Raw genomic sequence first — 26,231 nt, 5'->3', positions numbered from 1 at the left:
ATGAATTAGAATGTAAACCAAAAGTGATTTATTCAAAAGTTGCTTTAGCTCTAGTTTATGCAATGGTTAATTCTCTCTCACAGATTTGACTTGCGTAACTCTAATTTTGCTTCACTATGCCTCTTTCTCTCTCTCTCTCTTCAATGCCTCTGATTAAACTATCAATGACTCATGCTACGCTGTTTGTTTCTTTCCCATCAACTTCTTTACACAGGGAAAATACTGTTCATTTCCCCCTCCATACTTCAGGAAGGCCTGCTGGGAGGGAAGTGCTGTGTTTGCTTAAACACTCATGCCTCTGCTAGGAGAGGAGCTATCACAGTCAACAGCGTGAGCCTAAACTGAAAGGACAGAAAACACTCAGCCTGTTAGCACAAAAGCACTGCTTGCCCGAGGCAGCATGCAGTTCCGTCATGGTACCGTGTCTATGCATCTGAGACTGTGAATGTGTGCACACACAGGGCATATTGGTTTGTTTTTTTTTGCATTCAGTATAAACTTACTGCTGTTCATTAAATGTTAACAAAAATGCAAGAAATCTTAGTTATTATTGTCTTACGTGATGTGAAATGTTTTGTGGCAGCAGTAGTGCCAAGATAGAAATGTTAGAAATTTCTTAGAAATGTCATTTCAGCAGTGCAAGAATTTATAATAACAACACTTCAGCAATTTCATTAATAACCAATGGGATGTCAGCCTAATGAAGGATTTCTGACAAGAGACTTTAAACATAAACTTTATTAAACTTAAGGACAGGATTTCAGCCAATGGCTTAAAGGAGAGGTGTATGACGATACATAAAATGTAAGTAAATTGCAAAGATTTTGGACATGAGTACGGGGGGCTCACTTAATGAACTATTGGCTTCTGACTGGAACTCTTGAGAGATGGAATTTAGAAAATAACACCCAAGAGCTCACTAAACCTTTCATGATGCAGAAGCAATAGACTGGGTATAGGTTCTCCAACTGCAACCCCCACTCCACCAGACCTGCTATGGGTATCTACCTGCTCCATTACTTCACTTCAGCTTTGTTGTATACTTAGAAAAGCTAAAATCTGGAGTCACAAATGACACACCAGCCACTGTCATGCAACGACACTTATTTTAAAATAGTCTCACTCCCTTATTTCAATTAAAGACAACAGAGTACAAGATTAAACAGATTGTTAAAAAATGACATGGAATTATAAAAATCATAAATGACAATTCTCACTTAGAAAGATGACATCAGATACAATAACTGTCTTTTAAGAAAGACTAACACTGAACACAGGAGACATTGAAGGGAAACTTTAATGAAGTGAGGTCAAAACAAACTCAATCAACATTTTATAAAATGAGATCAGAGCATGAAAAAAACTACTCATCACTAAACTAAGCAATGATGATTACAGATGTCAAGCCATCATTTTGAGACTAACCAAATAACATTTGCAGGCATGCATTTTAAATGGTACTAGATCTAACACTGCAACATCATTTAAATATCCTGTCTTATTTCAAATGAGTGTACAAATGTTAGAGCTAACGAAAATCAATTTTCAATTCTTTCTTGTCATTCAGTGCCACACACTGGCTGTTCAAGGTAAGTACACTTTTAATTCATTACGTTTAAACTTAAATTTTCCTAACTGATTTCAAAATGCTTTGAAATAAATATATACATCTTGCTTTAACTTTTCAAGTTGTGAGAGCATTAAAAGGTAATTTAATGCAAAAGGATCATTAATATTACATAGCTAACAGTTTGGCAAGGGAACTTTACAACACTGGTTAAAAGTTAAATTATTACTAATTCCCCTCTCTGCATGATTTATTCCAGAGAACACTGGTTATTGCTTTTTCTTAGCCTAAACCAATTTTTAAAAAGTGTTGTTCACTTGATAACGTGTTTTTAGGCTAGCAGTTATCATTTACTGATAGAAGGGCTATTACAGAACAGACTAATTCCCAAACAAGCTGTGCAAAGAAACAGCTACTTTGCAATTCATTGTCTACATTTCAACTGATGTGAAACATGTGGTGCTTATTAGTGCAAAACTTGCAAAAAATTAGATTGATATGGCACTTTCAAACAATTCCCCCAAACATCCCACATACTTTGTGTAATAATTTGCTTAGTGCAGTGACTACTGTACAAGGTAGCCTCTTAACAAATCAAGTGTTATAAATACAGAACAGATTAATGGGCATTTAACCACATGTACTTATTTCCTCCAATTACGTTGAACATGGGAAGAACATGGCCCATAGAATTAAGAGAACATTTCTGCACAGAACAGTGGTATCATTTTTGATGCTATTTGAATCATATCCAAATAAACAGTTGCCAACTTCAGGCCAGATGAAGGAAAATAAACACCCTGATGAAATATTTTACACCTTATAGAAACCTGCAGTTATGGTGGTATCATCAACATATGCACAACCACTGGTGCTGGAGCTTTGCCTGCAATCTCCTTCCAGCCATTTATGTAATTGATCTCGTACAAAAAAAATCAACCTTGTCCTGCCTGCACGTTTTCCCTCTCTGATCAACAGCAGGTAGTACTGTTACATCTACAAGCAGCAGGAGGTCACATTTCTATAGCTCTCAGAAGATTTCTGTCTCAAAGTTAGTCTAATGCTTTTTATCATTGAGGGGAGGGGAAAGAACTGAGATTATTGCCCTCTTCTATTTGCATCTTCGGTTGTCTGTAGGTCTTTGATCAATGGCTTCGCTCCAATCTGCAGAGAACTCTGTCTCTTTCTCTCTCTCTCTGCTTATTCTAGGGTCTGGAACAATGAGCAGAGCAGCTGCAGCCTTCTAGAGCATGATGTTCCCTGTCTGTAGGTTTCTTAGGTTTCACAAACATTTCCCATCCCCCCACCCCCCCCCTCCACCCAAAAGCTGCAGTGGAACCAATCAAGCATGCTTATCGTCCGAATGCCAACAAAGACATTTCCTTTCATGCCAGCCAGCTAAGTGGGAAGAAAATGGAAGTGACTTGGATAAATTGTAGCAAAGACAGAGAAAACAGAAAATAATCAACTCCACATGATCCACTTCTGTCTGCACAATGGAAGCCCCTCGACCTCCGGGTAACCTGGGAGAGGTCACTGCCTGAGTCAGAGGTTAGTCACAGATAAGGCAATATTGAGTGGTTGCCAGTTACAATGACACTCAATGTGTTCCTAATTAGATTCAAGGATGTGCCTAGGCTCCAAGCAGTAAATAAGCGTGGCACCTTGCTCTAAAGCACAATAACTAAAAGTTCCCATCTGAGCAGTGAGTAATCTTAACACTTCACTAATTTTTAAATTAACAGACATTTTACAAAGCAACAGCAGTGAGTAAAACTTTTTTTTAAAAAAACAAAAATGCTGTCTACAGCACAGATTTTCTTGGTTCAAATTCTCTGAGATCATAATTTTAGTGAGGGATTATTTCACAATCACTAGTAGCTCTAGGCCTTCAAGCTGAAACAGCATAGATAACATTTGGGGGGGGGGAGGAGAGAGAGGGGGAGAGGGGGAGAGGGGGGAGAGAGGGGGGGAGAGGGGGGAGAGAGGGGGGGAGAGAGAGGGGAGAGAGAGGGGAGAGGAGAGAGGGGAGAGGAGAGAGAGACAGAGAGAGAGATATTTGACCATGGTGGCAGCACATGAGCCCAGTTCAGCTTTCAATGTCACAAAATGTGCAAAGCAGTACAATTCAATAGCAGAAAATATTATTGAATTTCTCCATCTCCTTTCTATTAATTAAAATGGTACATCTCTAATGACATATCAGATGCAGCACAAGTTGGATAACTGGCTAGAATGAAAATTCCTCATTCAAGTTACTTTGTTGCTCTATTTTTGATGAATAAGAAACAAATGAACGATGGGGCAAGGCTACATTGAGGTAAAAGATACATCATTTTCAATGGCCAAAAACACCACCATATTTGGCCACCAAAAAACACTGTAAAATGGGAACCTAATATCAATCATTAAAGTAGTCTACAAATGATGTTTAATGTGAAGAAATTATTCAATTTTGAGCAAGTCTGGTTATGAACAAGAAAATGGCAAGATCATTGGAAAATTTTAACTCTAGGAGGTGACATAGTGCTGACAAAGGATCAAGAGTAAATTTTGACCATCAGAAAAGCAAACTGACAATATACAAGTGGTACTGACATATACCAATACAACTTATGTGCATTATCACTGGAGACAGTTGGCTGCATTTTAACAGGTTGGAACAGAACTTTCCGAGGACAGTTCCCAAGAGATGCATAACAGAGGCCAGAGGAGAATGGCAAGGCCAAATGCATGACCGGCAGTGGAGAGGTCAAGTCAGAACTAAACTACTTTTTTAAAAATTCTTTCAGAGCTTCTGGACATCACAAAGTGTTTTATAGCCAATGAATTACATGGAGAAACAATGCACCATGGTCAAAGTCACAGAGGATGTTATTTATGACCTCAAACCTTAAAGACAGCTTTTGATTTTTAGTTAAGACACAAAAAAGTGACTCATTGAAGTTTTGTGGCATCTCCACTGCCAAGATACAGACACACAAAATTCACATCAGGACCCATGAAGGATCTCGGCTTGAAATGTCAACTGCCTCTCTACACTGACATTGCCTGACATGCTGAGTTTCTTCAACATTTTGTGTTTGTTGCTTTGGATTTTCAGTATTTGCAGAATCTGTATAAGATTCAGACATATATTGAAATAAGTACTTCATGTATATCCACCTTGGCTTCACTTGTTATTCACCCAAGTTTTTGCTGCATCTTTATTAAAATTGCAACTTTGCTATCAAATCTTTGTGGAGACCTTGATCAAATGGCTCAATTACAGCAACTGAGTGGAGACAGGGAATGAAGAAATGCCATCCCAGAATTTCTAAACATCACTTTTCCAGAACATCTGATAGTGCAAATAAATCTATAATTCAAAAACAGAACTTGCATATTATAACACTGCCTATAAAATGTGAATTATAGTGAGATCATGCCACAAGATATCTAAGCAGTTATATATTAAATACAGAATATATTTCTGCAACAAGGTTGTTTCAGGTAGCAATTTCTTAATACCTTTTTTTTAGCATTATGAAACGGTGTAATACAGACACAGTGTGCTCATCTTTAATTGCTTGATACAAGAACAAGTATTCATATGCAAAGGAACATGACCATTGCTAGCATATTTCTCAGTTGAAAACTGACTTCATTTAATCCATTCTCAGCCCTTATATCCAGGAAATATGGCAGCTTTCACTTCTGACAGGCCCATTTATACTATTGTTCAGGACATGCTGTGTCAATGAAGGATAAATCACAACACTGCAATGAAACATGTTGGAGCTTATAGCTAAATTGATTCACATAGTAGCATTATACATATAACAGTTAAATTATATTAGGGCATTATAAAGTGACTTATGGAAGGAACAGTTGATATACAATTGTTATAGTACAGCTGTCAAAGATGGAACCATATATGTAAACTTACTGGAGTGAGTTTTCTTGTATCACTCAAATATCTCAAAATATTCGGTATACAGTGAATTACTTACAAAGAAATGCAGCTACTGTTATAAAAGTCACTGCACAAAAGAACCATCAACAATACGATCAATCGTCTGCCTTATAATCTAATTAGAAAAAAAAACATCTGCACTTAGTCACTATTACTGCATTGGCATAAATAAGATGGGCACTTCTTGCACTGACCATATTCCACAAATTTCAGGCAAGAGTGCAACCAAATTAATCAGCTGATCATAGCATCCCAACCCCCTTTGACTTTGCAACTATTATCCTTCTTGACAGCTAATCTCTCAAGCCTTCTATTTTACAAGAGATTCTGATTTATTCCCCCCCACTTTTACTTGCTTAAAACTCATTGCTTTTCCAATGCCAATGCAAGGTATCAAATTGACAAGCTCTATCAACAGATATAGCTTTGATGTAGCTTTACAAGTTTCTATTGTATTTTTTACCTTGATACCCAGCATTGACAGCTTTTAGGTTTTACAGCAAGAAAAAGATGACCACATGTTTGGAGAATTCAGTTTCACATTAGGTGAAATTTTGTTTCTGTAATAGTTCCATTCTATTGAACACAACTACAATAATTGTAATATTTTAATGATTTGAGTTTAAAGATCTTACCATGGAATTGTTAGAGGCCATTCAGCCCACTATGTGCTGGATTCTAGTATAGCAATCCTGTCAGTCCAATGATTTTGTTCTTTCCTCAATGTTCTGTACCTTTCTTGAACATATTTTCAAATCTATGGCTTCATATTTTGTTTATACCTAGTTGTTCCAAACTGCTACAAGCACCTTCAATATCTCTAACATACTATTTGTATTTGTCCTCCTTCACTGTCAATGGCAATGTCCTTCCTCATTGTTCAGAGCCACAATTCATTATCCAGTAGTCTGCTTTTTATCCATCCAGCTGTTTTAAGAATCTCAAATCCTTCTCTTCACCCAGTCTCATTACCATCAGTACCCTTCCATCTCTCATCAACACACAGCTTATCGGTTTATTCCTCGAATTACTTTTGATTGACACCTTTACTCCCCGACCATATCGCAGCCTCCACCCTGCGACCAGACATTGTCCTAGTGTCTGAGTCTACGAAGCAGGTGGTGATGCTGGAGCTGACAGTTCCATGGGAAGATCACTTGGAAGAGGCCTTTGAAAGGAAGCTATCTAAGTATGCAGGACTGGTCAGCAACTGCCTGCAGGCTGGATGGAGAGCGAGGTGTCTCCCAGTGGAAGTTGGTTGTAGGGGATTCGCAGCCCGTTCCTTAGCCAGAGCCTACAGCAATTTGGGCATCGAGGGACAGAGGAAGAGGAAAGCCATCCGCAGTACCACCGATGTGGCAGAGAGGGTCTCAAGGTAGCTGTGGCTCAAGAGAGGGGAGCCATGGAGTCATGTGTAGCTAGCCATCTGGACACAAGCTGGGGTCTGATCAGCCCTGGCTGGGTCACCTGGAGAAGGGTGTATGCTGTTGAAAGACCCGAAACACCCGACGATTCCAGGAACATCACTGATGATGTGTCCAGAAGCATCAGTAGATGTATGCACACAGCTAAGATGAAAATATTTTGAGATGTCCTCCTACATACAATCTGTTACTGATAGTGGATTCCAGTTAATTAGGCCATTGGTTAATCGAAGCAGTCACTTTTTTGGGACAACTCTTAAAGAACAAAACAAATCGAGAAAAGAGCCAGGATTCTTTTCATTTAATGACACTTGCCACTTAATTGAGGCAGGAGACTGTTGCTGAACATTTTCTAATTTGCGTCAGACACATGCATGTTGTGAGGCTGTTAGACACGACACCGTGCTTAGAGCGAACAGCTTTTAAATAGTGTCACTTGTGTATTTGTGTTCAAAAAGTGGTGATTTTTTTTCCACTGATAGTTGGTGAGCAATAAACAGCAAGACAGTTCAGAATGGTTTTGTTACGTGTGGTTTCAAGCATTCAAGTTTGGAGATGCTAGAAACAGCTGGGAGTGAAAATGAAACTATTTCACTATTTCAACAAGTTCAGGACTCCGAAGAAATAAGGTGTCAAAAATCATCTTGTATGTTACAATGAAAATTTGGAGGATGCAATTGTCGAAAACACAGTCCACTAGCTGCACTGAATTTATTTAATCAAAAAGAACATGTCCATTGCCAATAACTATTAGGAACTTGTACAGTTTTATAGTACTGTAGTAGCTTTGATAGTACTCTAATTTGTTCTGCATTTCATTTAAGTACATAATTTGTTACAGTTAAACTGTAGTTTGCCTTTTTTTTAAAAATACCTTTGTCTTTATGTATACCTTTTTAACTATATCCATGAAACTTTAGCTAATCGGGACAGCCACTTATTTGGGCCAAAATGTACTGGTCCCAATGTGTCTCAGTTAACCAGAACCCACTGTATAGCCAATGTAGCATTAAGAGATGTACGATGAGAAAATGGTGGGAAGCACAGACTATCATCCTTTCTAATGCAAACACTACTGAAAAGGGACAAGAAAATCCATAGATGATGGAAATCCAAGCAACACACACAAAATGCTGGAGGAACTTAGTGGGCTAGGCAGCATCTATGGAAAAGAGTAAACAGTTGATGTTTCAGGCTGAGACCCTTCATCAGGACTTCATTGAGATCCTGATGAAGGGTCTCAGCCCGAAATGTCGACTATTTACTCTTTTCCACAGATACTGCCTGGCCTGCTGAGTTCCTCCAGCATTGTGTGTCTGTTACTACTGAAATGGGAATGTTTACCAGGTCATGGTAAATACTATACCAATCCACGAATGAGGCATGCAAAGATTAACCCAACTTTTCATGATCATAACTCCATTCATTGCGAAAACTTGTTTATATAAGGGGGGAAATAAATTAGTACAGCTCCAAGAACTTCCACTGGAGGTTTTCATCAAAGGAAAGATTAACCCTAAGAAGCAAATGCAGAATACTATCAGGTTACACAAATGCACATAACAGAAGGTGAAGAAGAAACAGCTGGTTATTAGTAAGACTTGGAGATACAGGAGGAAAAAAAAGAGGAAGAATAAGCTGCAGTGAGAAATGTGGTGTTGGCACTAAACTAACAGTAAGTAAAATGCTGTATTAAAACAGTAGACCCTTTTATGGCAGCATTTTCACACTCAAAAGCACCAGTAAAGATGCTTTAGTACCGCATTCTGCATGACTGGAACTATCTTCAAATTAAATTATGTCTCTGGAACTCCATATGTCAGCATACTGAAACATTTTGAAAGACAAGCATAATAGATCAATCTCCCTTTACCCCACAGGGATAAATTTAATAACAGCTTTTCTCTCAATTATACTAAACAATTACAACCATGAATTTTAAGACAATCCTGTTCAGAAAATATATATAGTCAAGCAACTGAAAGCCATTAAAAGCTAGAAAAGATACATTTGATGAGTATTATTTTTTCTCCAAATAAGATACCTAATTTGCTATCGTGTGTTTGGAGCAAGATAGTGCCTGTGTGGTACATTTCTCTCGGAAGCTTGTCTAAATACCACTCAAAACTTAGTACACCACTCTCAAATAGATTTTTAACATGCTTTCCAAAGCCCCTATACCATTTCGTCCAGGCAAGTTAACTAATCTTGTTTCCACATGGTCCAGCTAATGAATTTGGAATCTGACAAGTGTCAAGAGACTTGAATGAATTGTCTTTGCGCTCTCCCCTACTCTCCGCTGCTCCCGTACCCACCCCCAAAAATTTCTTCACATTTACAACAGCCTGCTTGATTCTCTCTCTTTCTCTCACATACACACTTCCCTACTCAGATGTCATCAATATGATCTGTCAGCAAAGATTATTAAAAGATTGGCACAGGGGAAAATTTAAAAAAACATAACTCATGGTGAAAGGAATGTGGAAAATTGAGCAGTTACCAGTAAATACTGGCACATGGCAAACTGTAGACATACAATTACATAATGAGAATAGAACTTTTTGTGGCTGATGTGGCATTAAAATGCTTTTGTAGCATTAAATCCTGGGTAAGCTACTGACTTATTAAGAGTTAATTTTAAACATGTCAGCAGGTCCCCAATACTGCATACTTCTGATGCATCAAAACTGAGAAAAATGAAATGAAGTGGATAAATAAATGAACAATGTGCTTGCTTGGAAACTGGATGCTACAAAATCTTGTGATAGGAAACTATACTAAAACTGAGCTCAATACAGTAATTCTAAGAAATGAAAATTGATTCTATTATTTGTGAAGTTTACCTTTTTAAATATTTAAAATTAGCTTGAGGATTACCAAGATATCAGAAGTTTCACCCGGAGTTAGAATGAGAGAATTGAGATTATACCTATGGTGAAGTCCATAACAAAGGTTATCAATTGGCCAAAAAGAGTTTAGTTAATAAAAATGGCAAATCCATTTCACCTAAATACAACAAATAAGAGCACTGCACTGGAATAAAGGGATCAGCACCAATCAGCAACTCAATTGGATCAGCAGTTCAGGGTAACTAGCCGACTTGTCCTCAACAAACCAAATCCTTTCCATGATCTATTAGGCACAAGGTAGAAGAGTGATGGAATCAGATACACTGGAAAAACGAAAACAATGCCAGTTAATTGCAGTGATTTAGTGGTGGTATGCTACAACTAGTCTAGGCACTTTGTTAGATAGTTCTTAAAGGAACATGCACATGGAAACAATTCTGCTTCATTCTTTAAGTATAGAACTAGAGATCACAGTTCAGAAATAGTGGGTCATCTACACAACAGATGTGAGGCAAAATTCTGTTTAGGATGTTCACAAACCCTTGAAAATCCCATCTTCAAAGAGTGGTGAAAGCCAAGTTTGTTTTGGATTTTTTTTTAAAAAGGCAGATAGATTGATCCTTCATAGGGGGATGAAAGATAGTACAAGCAGATTGGAATGAAGAAATACAATAAAGCCAGTCTTGGTCTTATTAAACAGTAGAGTACGAGGGGCCAATAGGCATATTCCTGCTCTTATTTCCTATTGTCTCATGGACTATGATGAAACACAATGTCAGTGATGTTTCTCCAGGATTTCAAAGTCAAAAGTGGGCTCTTGGTAATTCATAAAAGTGTGACCAAGTTCTCAGGAAAAAAAGGAGTTTAATTTGTCAATGTTTTATTTTGGAAATTTTCAGTGGCCCTTTTCTCAGGACATTATCTTTATAGGAGTTATTTCATAGCGTGTCACACCAGTCAGCCATTCTTGTCTGGCGTGTAGTGTCAGGATTGGTCTCCTTTCGGATTAACCGGGTCATGGTATGAACGTTCCTGACTCGAACCTTGTTTTTTTTTTTTATGAGGCCAAGTGGCTAGCTTGACGCTCAACCCGGCACGGATGGAAAGTGTGCCCGGGGGAGGGGGGGTGCTGACTAGGTTTGAATTTGGGAGCTTTCGCTTTCGAAGTCCGGCGCTGATGCCACTGCACCACCAGCCGGCTAGGAGTGTGAACAGGTAAACTGACATTGTAGGACTAACTTTATTTCTGTCTAGAGATTAAAAACTGCCAGAGTTGCCAGATTTCTAACCTTGAAGCTATACAGCTTTCATACAACTCTTGGTTACTTAGGCTGTTTTGACTGATCTGAGAACACCAACTGCATTGAGTGCAAGGGAATGAATGTGATTAGCCACTTAGTGTCTACTGGTTCCAATTCAGTTTTCAGTTTGTGCATAATTTTGTAACATTGCACAAGATCTCATTTCCTGAAAGTGGATACTAAGATATCACAGCCACAGGTACTCTAATTCATAGCAATTTTCCTTGGCCAAAGTTGGATATACATTATGAATGTCATGAAATAGTAAATTACAACTTACCTTGCATTACTTCCATGTAAAAACAATCATAATCTGGATCTGTCTCCTAGGTCAGCAGATTATACAGAGGTCCTGGAATACATTATATATTTTTGTTCTAGCCAATAAGGAAACTGTCATGCCTTGATAACTGTGTCTTTCAAGAGCTCTGGAAGTCTATCTTTGCATATCAAAAATGACAGAAGTCCCCGAAGACCATGAGTGCAAAGGCTTGATTTGCAAGGAACTAATGTGGTGCAAGTCCTAGTGTAACTAATTTTTAAATAACTTTTACAGAATTTTTCTTTCATCTGATTTAATTCAACTAATTTTACCTGAAAGAGAGATGATAGCTAAACTAGAATCTAAACTCAAAGAAAAAACATGATGGGCAGATTATTAAGACATTATTTTTGCTTATTCATATTTTGAAATGCAAATATTGCAGGAAGGCTAACATTTTTCCCTAACTGCTCATGAGAAGACAATGTTAAGCCATTTGGGAAGGTGATGTGGGAGCTTTAACTCACATGGGAAACTGAGATGATAGATGGGGGGTACAGGGAAACAGTCACCCCTAAGTTGCAGGAGGCAGGTAAATGGGTGACTGTCAGCACTTAGTCTGGCGGTGTGGTTCAGAAGAGCAGCAGGGAGAAGAGGACTGCAGTAGTAATAGTGAATTCCATAGTTAGAGGAGGAAACACAAGATTCTTAGGCACGATAAGAGATACCTAAATGGTATGTTGCCTCCCAAGTGGCAGGGTCAGGGATGTCTCGGATCAGGGTCCATGACATTCTAAAAGGGGAGGGCGAGTAGACAGAAGTCTTGGCACCCATGACAGAGGCAGAAAAAGTGAGGAGGTCCTGAAGAGAGAATCTTGGTAGAAAGCTGAAAAGCATGACCTCTGGATTGCTTCCTGTGCACTAGACAAGGTAAGAATAGTATGATTTGGCAGATGTATATGTGGCTGAGAAATTGGTGCAGGGGGCAGAGTTTCAGATTTCTGGATCATTGGGAACTCTTGTGGAGAAAGTATGACTTGTACAAAAAGGATGGGTTACATCTGAACTCGAGAGGGACCAATATCCTTGCAGGGAGGTTTGCTAGAGCCGTTGAGGAGGGTTTAACTTGGCAGAGTAATGGGATCTAGAGTGATAGGGCTCTTGGTTTACAGAGGCAGTTTGCAGTGAGACTGTTAGGAAGAGCAGCCAAGAGAGCAAAAATATGTCAGTGGAATGAGTTGCAGTGTAAAAGGGCAACAAAATCAAAAAAGATGAATACCGGACACAAGGTGAATGCATGCAATACATGGAATAAGGTACCGTAGATGATCTTGTAATGCAGTTACAGATTAGCAAGCATGATACTGTAGGCATCACAGAGTCGTGGCTGAAAGAATATTATAGTTGGAAGCTTAACATCCAAAGCATTGTATTAAAAGGACAGGTAGGTCAGCAGAGAGGGTGGTGTGACCCTGTTCGTAAAAAAAATGAAATCAAATCCTTAGAAAGAGGTGACATAGGATCAGAAGATGTAGAATCGTTGTGAGCAGAGTTAAGAAACTGAAAGGGTAATTAGACCCTGAAACAGGCTCTGAACAGTAGCCAGGAGGCGGGCTACAAATTACAATGCAACATAGAAAAGACATGTCAAAAGGGCAATATCACATAGTCATGGGGGATTTCAACATGCAGGTAGATTTGGAAAACCAGGGTGGTGCTGGACCCCAAGAGAGAACTTGTAGAATACCTACAATATAGATTTTTAGATCAGCTAGATCAAGTCCACTAGAGAATCAACTTTTCTGGATTGGGTACTATGAAATGAACTGCATTTGATTAGGGAACTTAAGGTAAAGGCACCTTAAGAGGCAGTGATCATAATATGATAGAATTCACCCTGCAATCTGAATGGAGTAAAGAGAATTACAGAAGCACAAGTGAGGAGCTCGCCAAAGTTGATTGGAAGGGGACACTAGTGGGGATGACAACAGGACTGCAATGGCTGGAGTTTCTAGGAGCAATCGGGAAGGAACAGGCGAAGTAGTATTCTAAAGACAGCATAACGCAACTGTGGCTGACAAGGGAAGTCATTGTCAACATAAAAGCAAAAGAGAGGGCAGATAGTAGAGCAGAAATTCATAGGAAGTTAGAGGATTGGAAAACTTTTAAAAACCAACAGAAGGCAACTAAAAAGCCCTAAGTGGGAAAATATGAAATATAAAGGTAAGCTAACCAGTATCAAAGATGATATCAAATGTTTTTTCAGATGTATAAAGAATGAAAGAGGCGAATGTAGATATTGGACCATTGGAAAATGATTCTGGAGAAGTAGTAATGGCGGACAAACTGATTAAGTATTTTGCATCAGTCTTCACTGTGGAAGATAGCAGCAGTAAGCCAGAAATTTGAGTGTGTCAGGGTGCAGAAGTGGGAGCAGTTGTTATATAAAAAGGGGCGTGAGATCTCTTGAAGTTGATAACCATCTCCTTTGCCTTGGTGACAATAAGAGAGGTTATTTACTTGACACCAGTCTTTGAGCTCTTCCATCTCCTCTGTAGGTCGTCTCATCGTTGTTGGTGATGAACCCCTCCACTGTCGTGTCACCAGCAAACTTGACAATGTGTCTACTCAGGTGTTTGGCCAGACAGTTAGGTGTGAGCAACGGGCTCAGCGCACAACCCGGGGGGGGGGAGATACCTATGTTGAAGATGATGGGGAGTGAGGAGCAGTTGTGCATCCTGACTATGAGGTCTGTTGGTTAGGAAATCTAACACCCAGTTAGACCTCATTGGCGTATTTAGACTGAGGAGGAAGTATCTATAACTAACATTTTTGATATAGAATTTGAAGATCCTTAATAGCAACATGAAATGGGAAAATTATAACAAAAGTATCCATTCTGCATTTTTCATTGTTCAATGAACATTCTGGTTTTCATTCTAAGGCCAGCAATATCTGAAATGCATGACACAATCTAGTAATTGTTTACTTCCTTTTTCAAAGAGACTTCCTTAAGACATACTTTACCTCCGAAACACTCTTGGGATAGTTGACTTATGTCAGCAGCCCTCACTTTTTTTTGTAGTGGGTCTTGCCAAAACAATACATAGTCAAAACAAGATTTGCAATTTTACCTTTCTTCTAAATGTTCACCTGAAATTTTTTTTTTTGTAGTTAGACAATGTCAAAGTTTTGCCTGTACAAAGTTACCTAAGTCCATCTTGTCAACCCAATCCTGTCTCAGCCCAATGGTATTACATGTGCTTTTCCAAGAAAGCCCAAAATAATTATAAAGGGGGTCTCCAGAAAAACATGCCTTCCACTCAAGACTCAAGCAAGACTAGTTAACTGAACCATTTCCCCATCAAGGATGTTACAACCCCCAGAATTCATCAATGAATTCAATTTCAGATAAGCAGCCCTTCCAGTTTGCGATGGTAACTGGGTTAGTATTTTTTGCTTGGTTTTATTCCTCTGTTCACCCTCTACTGACACACCTTTAAAGAGATTCAAGTACATTTATATCAAAACCTTGCGATTTGTTCACTGGTCAACAAATTTTTTCAAAAATATTGCTTCCTCAGAATTTTTTTTGTTTATGATAGACTGCTTGAAGATGAACACAAATGTAATTTCAGACTAGTTGTATCACGTAGGAATTTGGAGAAACATTAACTTTTACTGAATATAATGTGTTTAATTGCATAAAGGTGCTGATGCTTTGCAATAGTTCAACTAAGTTAAAAATATTTTGTTAATGATTTTCATTTGTACTCAGTGTCTGAGGCTTCTCGCTTAAGTGTCCAACAATAATTCGCCAGCATTGATGGATTCCAGTTGCCCCTGATATCTTTTCTCCATGACCGCAATGTCCTGGTGAAACCTTTCACTAACAGCACCAAGATTTGCAGGGAAGAAGTCTAAATGGGAATACAGAAAATGAATCTTTAGTGGAATGTTGCATTTCATATATTTTTTTTTATATGCTTGAAGCATGCTTTCAACCAGCTGCATGTAGTTTGGTGCTCTGTAGATGCCGAGAAAAATTTCAACAATTTCCTTGAAGGCCTTCCATCTGATTTTCTCCGGTCCCACTAGAAATTCTTCAAATTGCCTGTCTGATTTGTGGACCAACAAAAATGCTTTCCTTAATCTTGGCATCAGTTATTCTGGGAAGCATCTGTCTCAAATATCAAAATCCTTCACAGAAATTTTTGTGCCTGGTGATAGCAAATTCCATCCTTACAGTCCTGAACCCAATAATTATTAGCAAAACCTGTCCTGCCATGCAGCAGCCACGCCGCCTAAGCATGCCCAAGCATGCCTGGACAAGATACATTGTAGGCAACATTTTAATTGACTTGAATTATGAATTGAAATAGATAGATAGATAGATACTTTATTCATCCCCATGGGGAAATTCAACTTTTTTTCCAATGTCCCATACACTTGTTGTAGCAAAACTAATTACATACAATACTTAACTCAGTAAAAAATATGATATGCATCTAAATCACTATCTCAAAAAGCATTAATAATAGCTTTTAAAAAGTTCTTAAGTCCTGGCGGTAGAATTGTAAAGCCTAATGGCATTGGGGAGTATTGACCTCTTCATCCTGTCTGAGGAGCATTGCATCGATAGTAACCTGTCGCTGAAACTGCTTCTCTGTCTCTGGATGGTGCTATGTAGAGGATGTTCAGAGTTATCCATAATTGACCGTAGCCTACTCAGCGCCCTTCGCTCAGCTACCGATGTTAAACTCTCCAGTACTTTGCCCACGACAGAGCCCGCCTTCCTTACCAGCTTATTAAGACGTGAGGCGTCCCTCTTCTTAATGCTTCCTCCCCAACACGCCACCACAAAGAAGAGGGCGCTCTCCACAACTGACCTATAGAACATCTTCAGCATCTCACTACAGACATTGAATGACGCCAACCTTCTTAGGAAGTACAGTCGACTCTGTGCCTTCCTGCACAAGGCATCTGTGTTGGCAGTCCAGTCTAGCTTCTCGTCTAACTGTACTCCCAGATACTTGTAGGTCTTAACCTGCTCCACACATTCTCCATTAATGATCACTGGCTCCATATGAGGCCTAGATCTCCTAAAGTCCACCACCATCTCCTTGGTCTTGGTGATATTGAGACGCAGGTAGTTTGAGTTGCACCATATCACAAAGTCCTGTATCAGTTTCCTATACTCCTCCTCCTGTCCATTCCTGACACATCCCACTATGGCCGTGTCATCAGCGAACTTCTGCACATGGCAGGACTCTGAGTTATATTGGAAGTCTGATGTGTACAGGGTGAACAGGACCGGAGAGAGTACGGTTTATTGAAAAAATGGTGTGTGATAGGGAAATTTCATGGTGATTTTCATGATCAGTAGCCCAAAATTCATAAGATACACCTAAAGGTATTCAGGAACCAAAATCTTTGTTGTCCAGTGTTATAGGCAGACACAAATCAAGCAACCTGAAGAGCCCAATTTAAAAAAAAGACTATAAAAGAGAGGGAAAAAAACACATCAAGCAAACAATAGAAGCAAATGACAGCATTCTGAACTAGATAGAATCCTTAGATTCACTCCCTGGAGCAGCCGGAGTAGGCCCAAGCCTACTCGTGTTAGCCATCTCAGTCCATCGTATTAGTGGTGCAAAAACACCATGAAACTCACGGCTGCCAGAGAGAGGAATGAGCATCACGAGAGAGCGAGCAAAATTATCCTGACCCTGACTCAGGTCTTGACACTCGGGCTTTCCCCATCTATCTGGACCGACGTTTAAATTGTCCAAGCACCAAGTAGTGCCTCACTCTAGGATCCAGACACCAGCACAGTAACATGCTTAGGCTGCATAACCCAAAGCCATTCTTGATTTCACCAAATTGGCTTGGCACCTGGAGCGATCCAACCTTTCAACCGGGTTAGGGGGACGGGTACTGAAACTCTTCTGCATCGACTCCTCTCCAATTGTTCACTCCAACAGCGACAGTGATAGAACTCCATCTGCAACCCCGTCTTGAACACGTTGCCCCTCATCTTTGCAATACACCTGCATGGCTCATCCTTCAAATCAGCTTTGCCTCCGCTTGCTTCTTTATTGCTTGCAGTGCTAACTGACCATAATTTACTTCAGAAAAGATGTTACTAGTAATGTTTTTGTTGTATTTCTTGCCATCTGAACTAGCAATGAGCTGTCACATAACTTCAGCAGTTGTCTTAAAATGGAAGTATTAGTTACATTATTAATCTTTCACCACCCCCTCTCAGTCCATAACATTTTGTTATCTCTTTTACCTTCTTGGTGCTCCACTCTATTGTAGGTCATACATCCCACTTCCTCTTACCAATTCAAATTAACCTAATTTCTGAGTTTCCCAGTACAGATCACAGACCAAAACACCAACTGTCCTTTGAGCCCAATAGAATGTGCTTTCAAGGTTTGTATATTTTGTCAAATAGGTGAGGAAACAAGAATGTTCAATGTTTGGTCTTGTAATAACTACATACAATTCATTTTAGAAATTAGTCCCTTCAAACATGCTACAGTAGTCAATTTTCTATTCTTGTTATTAAAATGAGAAAATCTGGAATTTTCTCAATGGATATACAGGCCATGAGTTAATGTACCAGCCAAGGGCAACTTATAAAGAAACTAGAAACTTTGATAAAACCAGTTATGAATAATCCTAAGACCTAAACCAATTGCAGTTTTCAGATTCACCTAGAACAGGCAGTAAACATTGTAATTTAATTTGTTCACTTCTGAGCCAAGCCAGTATCACCCAGATCAAACCACAGTTTCAATTTCCTAGATGTTTATACCTTTGGGATATGGGCTCAAACCCTGTTCAGTATAATGTCTTTTACCTCTAGAGATCTATGCGTAAATATTTGCATTGGCTCAAATGGTACAGTGTGATAAAAACAAAGCTCTTCAGATTCTGCAAGCATTTATTGGGAAAAACTATGCCAATTCAGACAGGACACACATATGTGCTCACTGCAAACCATCAACCCCAAAACAATAACAGGCTTTAGGTACAAATTATTAAACTGCAGTAACTTTTGCCATACCTTCCCTAGTATTGCTGGAATGAAGGATATTTACTGACAAATTATGTACTTCGATTGCTGACAGGAATATGTTATCAGTAATTTTGATTGACAATGGGTTTACCCAATCATGCCTTTTCCATCTTGGAATAGCATTGTCACTATAAAATGAAACAGGCCTTTAGCTGATCTAATATAGATATTCCTATGTTTAAAATAACTAGAAAACCCAATATATGTAAAATGAGATCTATCCCATCTTACAAGGACGTTTGTAGAATGCAAAGCTTGTTGAAGGTCAATTCTACATTGTTTTCCTCTCTTGACAGCCGAGTCACAGCAGTTAATCACCGATAGCTTGTGTGGTCTTTCCCTTCCTCGCAATAGTTTTCATTCTTAAACATAAAGCCATTTTATTTCTCTAGAAGAGTCCACTTTATGAAAGCTGTGTCTTGAAAGTCTTCAGGGATTCTGGCAAGTCAGGTTAAGGTCAAGTTTTGCTATCTCCAATGACAGTGGGAAAGATCTTACCAGGTAGAATGCCCCAAAAAATGGAGGTTACCCTCCCCCTCTACCTGATAACCTCAAACAGCAGCTGTTGATTTCTGCCCCATGAGGCCACCATTTGGTTTCGGTATTTTGTTTCAGACTCTGAACAGCTGCTACTTGGAATAAATGCCGATGCTGACCTAGAACTTCTTCCTGTGTAATCATGCTACTGCTTCCCACTTAATTTGCACAAATGAGTGTAGAATGATCAGGCCTTTAAATCTAAGTACAAATGCAGAACCTCCAATACAAAGGAGTAATGAGATCAGGCACAGAATACAAGATTGACCCAAGGCAAAATAGGCTAATTAGAAGCAAGGAAGAGAGTCACACCCCTTCTTTGCAGATGGAAGCAAAAACAACTTACAATATACACAAAGCTTCTCATACATCTTCAATAGAAAAATAATTTACTGGCATTCTTGAACACAAGCTGCCTTTTTAATGCCAGAGAAAATTCTCTCTCCAAGAGGCAGTTCAAACACACCTAGGACTCCCAACATCACCTTCAAGCCAAAAAAACTAATACTTTCAGTCTCCTCTCCAAAGCTGGAAATTGGATGCAAGCATAATGTGATGAAAATGAAACCTAGCACTTAACATTTCAAGAATTATTTAAAACAGGCACCTCAAAGATACCCTATTACTAAATTTGAAAATCATCCAAATTCATTGGCAAAAGTAAACCAATGCCAGCACCCTCCAGCATTCATATGCCAATTACACTCAGTCAACTTAATTGGACAGGCCACATCAAATCTCACGCTGTCATGGCAAGAGATTGCCTGGTCTATGGATGCAAAGATTCAAGACTATTCTCAGAGTCTCTTTGAGAAGTGCACAATTTTGACCAAATGTTAGGAAACCTTAAGCTTTGATTGCTTTAAGTGGTGAAAAAATATTCTGGTTGAGCACCTTAGGAGCTTATGCTGGGAGAACACAGCAGGACAGTATAAGCAGAAAAAATGCACTTCATCTAATTACCCACCTGACTATTCATCAAATGCTTCCTGCTGCACCTGTGGCTCCCACAATGGTCTCATCAATCACCTCAGAATCCACAGGGTGGAATTTAGTCATCTCATTCCCAAAGGGCCATTAAGACATTCCTTTGCTTCTGCAATTCCATCAATAGTTCAGCACACAATCTCAAAGCTACAGATAAGCTACAAGTTTAATGCATTGACTGACCATTACATTATGTGTATAGTGGCAATGATCCCTGAAAAGAGGTCTAGCTTTTCAATGACAGCTGAAACTGTACAGCAGTGCCAGAATAACCAAAGCTTTAAAATTATATATAAAATTAATTTTTAACATTTTATTATAACTTTTAAAGCTTGAAAATTGTGTTACCACTTCCTTCTTGTAGCTTCAGAGTCTTGGAACTTTGCCAGCTTGAGCATTGAAGCTAAGAATATCTAGCTAATTCTGGCTAATCTTGGTTGTATTGTACATGAGATGAATAGACAGGCAAATAACAGTAAAGATTGCTGGCACAGCATGGGAATCCCTTGCTAGAAATATCCAAAGATTTTTTCTGGACCTGCTGGACCCTCTAGGTATCTAAACAAAATTTTTTTTCCTCAAGTGAACCTTAAGAAATTTAACAAGCACAAGCTGTTGTCCAAGTTTTAAATCTGGGATATGAGTACAGGTGGCCCCCAACCGTTCGCTTTACGACAGCTCGCTGTTACAACAGACCTACATTAGTACCTGTTTTCGCTAACCAAAGAGGATTTTCGCTTTTACGAAAAAAGACGCCCGCTTTATATGTGTGTTACCCCAAGAAAAACTACCATGATCGTGAAGCCTTGTGCGGGCAGCTGTGCGCGCATGCGTGTACGAACTGAATTTTTTCCCTCCACATCGATTTTGGCTCACTGTCTTCCCGATTTTGATAAGTGAAACTACACCGTACGTACAATATTTTAATTTTATATAGGCTGTATATTTATCATATCATTCCTGCTTTTACTATATGTTCATGTTATTTTAGGTTTTATGTGTTATTTGGTTTGATTTGGTAGGTTATTTTTTGGGTCTGGGAACGCTAAAAAATTTCCCCATATAAATTAATGGTAATTGCTTTTTCGCTTTACGACATTTCGGCTTACAAACGGCTTCATAGGAATGCTCTACCTTCAGATAGTGGGGGGGAAACCTGTACTGTGACTAAGTAGAGCATCAGAAACATCTGGGAATATTGAACAAAGTAATACATTTCTATAGTCCACACCACCCGTTTGCCTCAATCATTTCTCAGGAAGCTAGCGTCATTATCAACCCTTTCAACTGATTTTTGTTTCTTCATGTCAAAGCTTTTGAGGAAAAAGCATATCAAATCCATTTCAGATTGTTAGTACTTCACCTGTTTAACATTCTTCTTCTATGTACAGGTCACAATTAGGCATTTTTTTTTAAAATCCCCATTACATGCTGGCACAGTAGAGCCTAGTTTGAAACTCCTACTATGAATGTTGTGTTTTGAATTAGTCCCTCCACAAACACATCACACTAGCCATGGTCAGGCATTTTTACTTCCAAAAAGCTGTAATATAAGTTTGAACAAGCTGTCAAAGGACACTAAGAACTGAACATGCCCAAGTCATGCCTTTAAAAAAATCTCAATTTCTTTCACTGCAAATTTCTTAAACTTTTATTTATGCTAGCCAATATTTTAAAAGCTACTTTACATATTGAATTTACTGCCTGTTACGCCAGTGGTGTTAGGGCAGCAATATAGGTCCTCCATCTGTTTGCCCTTGCCCAATTTTGGCCTTGATCCTGGGCAGTGTTCAGGACTTCATCGTGCCAGAAGCTTTCTCTCAGTTTGCACTACTGTCAGCCATGCAAGTCTTGGGTGGAGGCTCAGGAATACCATTGCACACAGAAATAGGATTCTTCATTGCTGTTTCTGTAACAATTATGTTTGACTAGTCAGGGTTGCTAGCCCAGAGCAGAATCCCCGAACCTGGAGGACCAGTGGACCACTCAGTCTGGCCTCTACCAGATTGGCATGGGTGATCCTATCAAGAGCCAAAGCATAAAGCCCTGACTCCAGACAACATAGCTCTCCTGGTCATTGAGGCACGCATGCCTCCAAACCACAACGAGGTTGTGGTGGTCTTATGGAAAAAGACTGAAAAATATTTGCATTCAAGTGAAGCCCAAGAAATAGTGCACCGAACAATAATAATTGTTTATGTAATGCCATTTATCTTCCCAATTTGTGAATCATTTTGAGACTTTTTAAATGAAGAAATAATTAAATGTCAACACACATGTTTTTCTCCATCAATATCTTTATAAGAGCAATAACATTGTTAAAATAAAAGATTTGATGAAAAATAACAGAATATGAAAAAAAAATTACCTGTAACTTATATATTTAGGGAGATTGCAATCTGAATTTTTGGTTGTAAAGGAGGGCTCTGTGTGTGGCAAAGTCAGTACAGGAGACCTTACTCAAAGCTCCCTTCCGGAAAGTGCTATAGGGTTATTAAAACAAAAACTTCTCGCCATCGTAAAAATTTCTTTCCACGGACAATTAATCTGATGAACCATTCTAGTTAGCCTGTCACTGCACCGCAGACACTTGAAACCTCTTTTTATACTTGCTATTCACATTGTAAATAAATGCTGGCATTTATGCACATTTTATTCTATTCCCGACCTTTAACCTCCAACTTTATTTTTTAATACAATTCCTTATAATTGTTGAATGTTGTTTTTTGTTGCATGTCATACCCTGATCAACACACCACAGCAAATTCCTAATACATATAAACTTACTTGGCAAATACAAGTTAATCCTTAATCCTTACGATATTCTTTCCTCTGTGAAAGAGACCCTACCTAGGACTTGTCTGGATGAGTGCAGCTTCAACCACACAAGTTCAGAACACAACATACAGAACATAGCAGCCCGCTTGATGAACACCCCATCCATAACCATTCATTCACTCCACAAACCCACAATTACAAGTGTGTACTATCTACAGGATGCAGTACAGCAATTCAGTAAAACTCTTTAGACATCTTCCAAAAGCTAGAAGGAAAAGGGCAGTACAAGCATGGGAATATCACTAGCTGTAAGTTGTCCTCCAAGCCACATACCATTCCAACTTGGAAATCACTTCACTCTCACTGGGTCAAAATTCTGGAATAAGCTGAACAGCATTGTAGATATACCAACTCCTCAAAAACTGCAGTGTTTCAAGAAGCTCACCACCACCTCAAGGACAATTAGGGATGGGTAATGAAATGCTGGCTCAGGCTGCGAAACACACATCTCCCAAATGATTTTAAAAAGTCACCTAAACCCAAATTTAAATCTCATGGTAACTTGATGTGTGTAACATTGCTAGGGCATTTTGCATGAAGAGACGTACATAACCACAATAAAAATGCTCTTATTAATCCAAAAGAAAATAACCATTAAATAAACAACAGAAAAACATTTGTGTGTGTCTGAAATTAGGTGTTATTTTGTGTACAATGTTGAACATTCATAATCAGGACAGAAGACAGTCATAGTCAAAAAATTTACAGATCAAACAAATTGTGCAGCTAAACTATATTCGAGAGTTCTCTACAAATTCACATCAAAAGACTACTCAAAGCTGGACACCCATAAAAAATTCCACTATACTAGATAAGCTTTGGGACTGAACAGCTAACAAAATTGAAGTGACAGATCTCACTAAGTCTGGTACAATAAACCATGCCAGAAATAGTCATCATCAACTGACATCAAAACAACTTGAAGCATAACTATTCAACATGCATCTTTGTGTGTTTTGCAGATACACAACAAATTCCCAGTGGTGATATGCAAATTTTAATGTACACTTCCTTTAATATGGAGCTAAAAACAGAACCGATTTTCAATTTTGAAATTATCCACCAAATAAGGCAACCACTTAATAAAATACCTTACTAATCACTAGGTTAACAGAGTGAATTGAGGAATAAAGCTGTCAACAGAATAGAGCAAAAATAAATTTGTGGTAACCACTTGACAGGTTTCAAGAACTGCATAAGAGATATTTCTGTCTACAACAATTGAAATGTGGAAAAAACATTGCGACTGCAAAATTATTTGCACATATAAAATCTTTGCAGCATTTAGGGTGTCTGAAGTGTCAGGATCACTCGATTAAAACATAGCTTTCCATATAGTTCCTTGTATTAAAGACACTGGAAACACAGTATAAAACATTTCCTTACAATGATAAATATGATTAAGCTACTCACTAGAAACATTTTAAAGCACTTGCAAAAAGTTAACTGGGTCAAGACTGTTCAACTCTCTCTCAATACAAGCACAAAGAGAAAAAAAACAGCCAAAGTAAAAGTCCTGGTGAAAACAGGAGAAGCAAGCACCAGGAACAGGCAACTTCTTTTTAATAGATTATTGAAAGCTTTTATCATACTGTAACCTAAGAACATGGTTTTCTAACTAACTCTAAAATTTGCAGTTCTTGGATTGTACCTTCTACTCCTATAGGCTGCTAACAAGGCTTGGCATGCTATCCAGCTAACTTCTGTCAACAGTACCCTTATATCCTGACCAGGACTTCAGATCAATCTCGCTCGTCTTCATCTCTCTTCTCTTACTTCTTGCTGTGTGATTGCGCCATTTATCTTTTTACTTGACACTGGCCATCATCATGTCAGAGTCAGTTTGTTTTCCTACTCTCAGTCCCCTGCTCCATCTTTACCTGGCCCTATCCCCCTCACAATCAGTTGTGGCCTCTATCTCTGAATCTCCACTTACTGCATTCACTTCTTTCCCAGCATCCCATGTCGTAATTCCCTCCTTTCTTTTACTAAATTCCATCTACCCGCTGCCGTCAAACATATCTGCATTTTGTTACGTTTTCTCCCATTACAGTTTGTCATTTTCAGTCCTTTTCTGTTGATTTAGAAAATAACTATCTTATTTTCCAAGCGCCGTTTATCCCCATCTTTCCCTAGCTTTATATCTTCGTTTCCGCAAAACAAATTTCACATGTCAGTGATAATAAACCTGACTCTAATTCCTCTTTAGCTCCACATTAATTCCCTCCCTCCCACCCCTTTTTTTTCTCTCTCTCTCTCTCTCTCTCACACACACACATGTTCAAACTGCGAAATACTGCATTTTGAATCAGCCCACTCTATGGTCTGGACTCTGCAGTTTTGTACGCTTGCCAGTCAATGCTCCTCTTCCACTGTAGCCCGGAGTTGGCTTTTGTTGTTACTCCAGCGCAGCCTCGGTACCAGACGGATCTGAAAACCCACTGAAACAACAGCAGCAACAGTTTTCCACTTGCGCTCAGGAACTATTGTTGGGGTGGAAGGGCTGGAACGAATGTATAACTTATTTTTATAAATAAAAGTTGGGCTTCTCATTAAGTTGTGGCCTAGGAGAATCCCGGCTGAACTGAAGCCAGGCCGGATCCACGAGTAGCTGCCCTGCAGCCCCCGTGTCTTTCATCTCCTCCTTTACCTCTCAGCACAGTTGCTGCACGTACGATCCGCCCGGTGACCGCTCATCCCGGAGACATTGCCTGCGAGACGCCCGCTCCATTGGATTTCAGCGTCGGCTGTCGCCTTCCTCTCGCCGTCTAACGCCAGCGCGGTACCGCCACTGCGGCCGTTCCCATGGACATGCGAGTAGCTCCCGGCCGCGCTACCCGCCTGCCCCCGCGCTCTGTGTGGGCTCGTTCGCTCCTTCTCTCACACTCGCTCTCTCGTGCACGCCGCTCTGCCGCGAACTCGCCTCGAATCCGCGCGCAAGCGCGCCCCCAGCATCTCGCGAGCCCAAACACCAGACAACCGCCCCCGACTCTACCAACCCCCACCTAAAGGGGGAAGGAGGAGTCAGAGAGTAGGGGGGGCGTGAACAACTACAATCTCATCCCCCTCACTTTCGCAACTCGTAGCTATCCATCTATATTTATTGAAATATATTCATTTCAAGCTGTTTATAAAACTTATACATACAATGGGTTAATATTCTGGTTGTTTCCCCCTTCCCGGATCTTTCCTAATGACGTTGAGGGCGCTGAGCCTGACCACTGACAATCAGCGGCAAATGCACTGGTGGTACCTGTGCGCCCTGCGGCAATTGCATTGCGCTTAAAAATGATAGTAATCCAAATAGTGGGGCATGGATCAATGTTTCATATATCCAAGTTTCGGATATGGAGTATCCAGGTTTTGGGCTCCGATGTATGGAGTGTCTAGGTTTCGGGGCCCGATATCTGGAGTTCTGGGGTGC

General features: G+C 39.4%; 1 protein-coding gene across 9 annotated transcripts in view; it reads right to left on the bottom strand.

Moving 5' to 3' along the window:
- LOC140716795 (cell adhesion molecule-related/down-regulated by oncogenes-like) overlaps nt 1-26,231 on the bottom strand; it is a 141,768-nt gene that overhangs the window by 71,638 nt on the left and 43,899 nt on the right. For 2 of the 9 annotated variants that reach the window (XM_073029700.1, XM_073029699.1), the window contains exon 1: nt 25,458-25,728. The exons of the other annotated variants lie outside the window; for them this stretch is intronic. The gene's annotated coding sequence lies outside the window, so the exon portion shown is untranslated. Of the gene's footprint in view, nt 1-25,457; nt 25,729-26,231 lie in introns of those variants that run through there. 9 annotated transcript variants of the gene reach the window in all.

Source organism: Hemitrygon akajei, chromosome 26 (genome assembly GCF_048418815.1).
Source record: "Hemitrygon akajei chromosome 26, sHemAka1.3, whole genome shotgun sequence".
In the NCBI taxonomy this organism is placed as follows: domain Eukaryota; kingdom Metazoa; phylum Chordata; class Chondrichthyes; order Myliobatiformes; family Dasyatidae; genus Hemitrygon; species Hemitrygon akajei.
Note: the sequence above shows the minus strand (reverse complement) of the source record. Positions and strands in the feature narration are given on the sequence as shown.